Here is a 5,903-nt window from a genome sequence, read left to right as displayed (position 1 = left end):
CTCTCACCTACAAATCCCCGTCTCACTCCTTCCTGGTGGTAGCTCTAGCCGCGGACCTGTGCGGCAGGCCCCAGCATAAGGGTGGCTGCAGATCTTCCAGTAGCTGGATGTCAACAAGGATGCACCAGACTGAGCTGTGGGTAAGAGGGCATGGGAGGCAGCGGCCTGGGGCACCAGTGATTGAATCTGTGGGCAGATCTTTTGGTGGAGCAACTTCCCGGCATGTGAAGCAGTTGGCAGTAGACTGTATTTTATGATTTTTTTTGTTCCACCACAGTAGCAGTCTTACAGTATCTTGACTCAAACTCAGTCCTCAAAGCCCTCACATCAGTTGGTTTTATCCTCCATCAGGGGTATCAGGAGGGCTCCCCACCCCACATCAGTTGACTTTTGCCTCCATCAGGAGGACTCAGAGCCTCATGCTAATTGCACCATACAGGTCACTATCTTATCTGTGACTAGTGCATAGCTGTATATATCCAAAAAAAAGGGAGGATATCCCGCAAATTTACTTTAGTAAATAAGCCTAATAGAAACAAATTCACATATTCTATAATAGTGTTTTGTGCGTATGGATGGATGGATGGATGGATGGATGGATGGATAGATAGATAGATAGATAGATAGATAGATAGATAGATAGATAGATAGATAGATAGATAGATATGCATCATATTTATTTTCCCTTTTTTTAGAGGGGGCACCAAATTATAACCTCCGAGCGTCTGGAATGAACTTAAGCCACTGCCCCCAAATGTATGATTTGTGGATGTTTTTTTGGAGGGACTTAAAAAATGGGGCACACTTATAGGTACAAGCTACTATAGAAGAAAAATATTCTTATTAAAAACTTGGTGGTTAATTTATGAAACTTCTGATAAGGTTTATGCCCAACATTTAAAAGGGCAATGCTTTTACTAGCCTTGTCTTGCTAGTAAAAGCATAGCCCTTTTAAAAATCATGCTTAAACGTGTTCAGTTTTACAGTGAACATTGGTACTGTATTCCTTAATTACTGACCAATACAGGTTCTAACCATGGTTGCGCATCCGTGGGGCCCACATTTACTGACATCTCAGGACACATGATCACAGTCTTCTATCCCCAGCCAGCCTCAATATTTTAGGCCTGTGCTGCTGGCCTCACCACTTGCATGTGTGTCGTACACAACTACACATGCTTGCAATATTCACAACAGACCTACCCTGTCATACCCTAGATGACCCCCGCCTCCAATTAATACTGTCTATACCTAGCACCTCTATATGGACACCATAAAACCAGTATGAAACTTAAATATGAAAAACAGAAATCAGAAGGCACACATAGAAACCACACTCACAATTTAATTCACAAAACACAATTAACCATAAACACTACTCATCAACCTTTCATACAATGAGTTAGTAAATCTCTGCTGTTGGTACTTTCAATATTAATTTTCAACCAGCAAGTAAATCAGTATCCAAAATGTTTGTTACTATGGAAACCTGAATTAGAGACAAAACTTGACAGTGTCTCAACTCACGGATACTGCTATGACTGTACTTTGGGATTGGCTAAGATCCAGTAGAGAGGTGTGGAGTCTAACATGCCAGTGGTATTCACCAGGGGTTTTGGACTAAGCTGCACCTGACGCGCAGGTCATGGCCCTCTGAATAGGTTCCCTAGTACAGGTGCTGGTGTACACTGGAGTGTGGTTGTAAGTTCGTTAAAGGCATACAAAGCATAGTCGACAAGCTAAGAACCAGCCAGATGATATGGTATCAGGGGTCAGACAGAAGCAGGTTGGTGAGAATAGGCAAGGTCAATCCGAAATCACCAAGTGCAGAACCAGGGAGGAGACGGAATCAGGTCAGGTGCAAAACCAAGGTCAGGAATAAGTACTGGTAATCACTAGTAGTAAGAAATGCTGAAGTAGGTGTGAGCCTATACTCTGGCACTGTCTAGTGCTCAGAGACTTCTTCCTATAGGGAAGAGTTCAATTTCTCACACCAAACATGACTTAATGTTTGGCATGCCTGCCCCTTTAACTCTTGATTCCGTTTCAGTGTGTGCACCCCTTGGGAAGCTGTGACTGCTTGAACACTGCAGCCAGGTGCTTGGGGGAAGTTGGGGATTACAGCAGCGGGCACCAACCTGCTGCCCAGCCGCCAACCAGCGCTGCCGAACAAGGTACACTTGCATCCCTACACATCAATGATCATCCATAAGAAACAATAATAACAATACAATAAGATATTGGACCATACCACACTTTATCTTCATACCAAGTTGCTTTCAGCAAATTCCCAACGCACAAAGCAGGATATTTGATTTACTAACAACAGATAGTAAAAAGTAAAAAGAACTAATGTTTTTACCTTAGTAGACGCAACGCCACACTTTGTTGGTAAATCAAAATCTGGAGGACCATGAGTATGGAAGATTAGAAAGACCGTTTACATGAGCCCCCTTTTATTAAAGGCAAATAAGTGATTGTATGACTTGATCACTATAGTTTCAAAGCAAAAAAAAAATATTTATTAAGATGAAACGGGATTGCACATTCAAAGTGAATATTCTTTACAAGAATAATCAGATGCAGGAAAAAAGGAAAAAAAATAGAACAAAATATCACCAAGACTAGCATGCACAGCTAGTCTAGCACAGGAGCATCTCTGGGATACTCTGTTGTCCAATGGGTCAGAGTAGTACAATATACACAAGGATAGGGTTGTAAATAACATCATTGCGAACATCAGGTTTCATGTACACAGGTCAGTCTCCTATAGGTCAGGGGGTTATGACCTTCCAAGAAAACAGTGGTTAATTAGTGGATAGAGTCTCTCTTTATTGGAATCTCGACCATCCTAAATGTCTGCATATTTAGCCTCAGGTTTACAAGGCTACAATTTTGCAACCTAAAGGTGGGTACACATTGCACAGATACATCTGCAGATGGTGGTCGTTCATACACACTGATCGACCATCATCTGCTTCTGGCCGAGGGTCCCGCTGGAAAGGGGGGCGTGTCCCGGCCCCTTCCCCGCGGCCTCTGCTACTTGTGTACGGGTGGTTGGCAGACTGCCCTTACACACTGGCCGATGAACAGATATATCTGACATCCGCTGTGTAGCACAACCAATGCGATATGTCTGTGAATTAACATCATTCACAGACATAACACTGGCTGATGGGCACCAGGTATTATGGCCAATCAATTGTTTGGCCAATATATCTGTCAGAGTGTGCCCAGCTTAAGGGAGAAGGCTTGTTTGTCATTCATAGAAGCACAATGGTCATTGGTTCAATGTAGTCAGTAGGATAAGAATGAGTGAATTTAGCATATACATGGACAATGACAGTTGTTTACTAACCGATGCATTGCTGAATTTAGTATAGTGAGAGGCAATAAACAATGCTTCATATGCCAAATAATGTTGAATCTGGACAAAGACTCAGAAAATGAATATTGGTACAGCTTAAGTATTTCTAATGTCTAAAGTTAGCATTGCATTGGTATTGATTGTTATTGAGTCAAACTCCCTCAATAGGACTATCATTGTCCTCAGACCTCTTTGGTGAAAGGAAGCCTATTGTACAATGAGTCTCTATGGGAATAGTATGGAGCACACACAAGAGTATTTGTGGTAACATGCAATTTCATGTTCTATTGTGATTACATCGCACACAGAATAATCAATTTATAAGCCATTCAGACTGATTTAAGTGACTGATATTTTAAGATAGATAGATATGGGATAGATAGATAGATAGATAGATAGATAGATAGATAGATAGATAGATATGGGATAGATAGACAGATAGATAGATAGATAGATATGGGATAGATAGATAGATAGATATGGGATAGATAGACAGATAGATATGGGATAGATAGATAGATAGATAGATATGATATATATAGATAGATATGGGATAGATAGATAGATAGATAGATAGATATAAGATAGATAGATAGATAGGAGATAGATAAGCGATAGATAGATAGATAGATATGAGAGAGATAGATATTAGATAGATAGATAGATAGATAGATATGAGATAGATAGATAGATAGATAGATAGATAGATAGATAGATAGGAGATAGATAAGCAATAGATAGTTAGATATGAGATAGATAGATAGATAGATAGATAGATAGATAGATAGATAGATAGTGAGATATGAGATAGATAGATAGATAGATAGATAGATAGATAGATATGGGATAGATAGATAGATAGATATGAGATAGCTAGATAGATAGATAGATAGATAGATAGATAGATAGATAGATATGGGATAGATAGATAGATAGATAGATAGATATGAGAGAGGGAGATAGATAGATAGATAGATAGATAGATAGATAGATAGATATGAGATAGATAGATAGATAGATATGAGAGAGATAGATAGATATGAGATAGATAGATAGATAGATAGATATGAGATAGATAGATAGATAGATAGATAGATAGATATGAGATAGATAAGCAATTGATAGATAGATAGATAGATAGATAGATATGAGAGAGATAGATAGATAGATAGATAGATAGATATGAGATAGATAGATAGATAGATAGATAGATAGATAGATAGATAGATATGAGAGAGATAGATAGATAGATAGATAGATAGATAGATAGATAGATAGATAGATAGGAGATAGATAGATAGATAGATAGATCAGGGATGTCAAACTCGTGGCCCGCGGGCTGCATGCGGCCCAATTAAGCTATTTATGCGGCCCAGTCACCCCTGTCACAGCTCCGATCGCGGCAGGAGTGACTGAGGCACATAATATTTGTGTTGAAACGCTGTCTCTGAAGCGATCAGAGAAGCCAGCGTTCCCAGAGATGCAGTTCACGGGTGCGCGGGTGATGTCATGACTGGGGGCTCTGCATAAAGGGGCATTACTGGGGTGTGCATAAAGGGGCATTACTGTGGGCACTACTAAGGGCATTACTGGGGGCTCTGCATAAGGGGCATTACTGGGGGTTCTGCATAAAGGGGCATTACTGGGGGCACTGCATAAGGGGCATTAATGAGGCACTACTAAGGGCATTACTGGGGGCTCTGCATAAAGGGGCATTACTGGGGGCACAACAACATAAGGGGCATTACTGGGGGCTCTGCATAAGAGGAATTACTGGGGGCTCTGCATAAGAGGCATTACTGGGGGCACTGCATAAAAGGGCATTACTGGGGCCTCTGCATAAGGGGCATTACTGGGGGCACAACAACATAAGAGACATTACTGGGGCTCTGCATAAGGGGCACTACTAAGGACATTACTGAGGGCACAACATAAGGGGCATTACTGGGGCACTGTATTCTGGGCACTACTAGGGCACTGCATAAGGGGCACAAATTCAGGGGGCATTGCAAAAGGGGCTGTAATATAGGGTAGAATATCATAAGGGGCACTACTACAGGGGGCATTGCATTGGTTTTTATTAATAATAAAACTTTAAAAATTGCATATAAGGCTTTTTTTTTTTGTTGCGGCCCACACACTCGTAGACTTTGAAAATTCGGCCCGGTTGGTATTTTGAGTTTGACATGCCTGAGATCAGGGGCGGATTGGGCATTACTTTTTGCGGGGAAAATCCCGGTGGGCCGATTGGTTGTGGGGCCGCTTCTTATTTGAGGCCCCGCCCCCTGATTTGCGTGACCAGGTCCCAGCCGGCTCCTGTGTGTTTTACACAAGCAGCCTGGCTGCCTATCAGTACTGCCTGGCCGCACCTTAGCCTCTCTCGCGAGAAGAGAGGCCAGCGGCCAGCATCCTATCAAGGCTCCACCCAGCGTACAGTCGGAGTGAGGTGAAGTGGCGCAGGACCGCGGGTGACAGCGTGGCCGCGGTGAGGGTAAGTTGCGGTGGGGATGGGGGGCCGCTTGCCGGTCAGAGCAGT

This window comes from Taudactylus pleione, unplaced genomic scaffold (genome assembly GCF_031769625.1).
Source record: "Taudactylus pleione unplaced genomic scaffold, aTauple2 ptg000318l, whole genome shotgun sequence".
Lineage (NCBI taxonomy): Eukaryota > Metazoa > Chordata > Amphibia > Anura > Myobatrachidae > Taudactylus > Taudactylus pleione.
Note: the sequence above shows the minus strand (reverse complement) of the source record.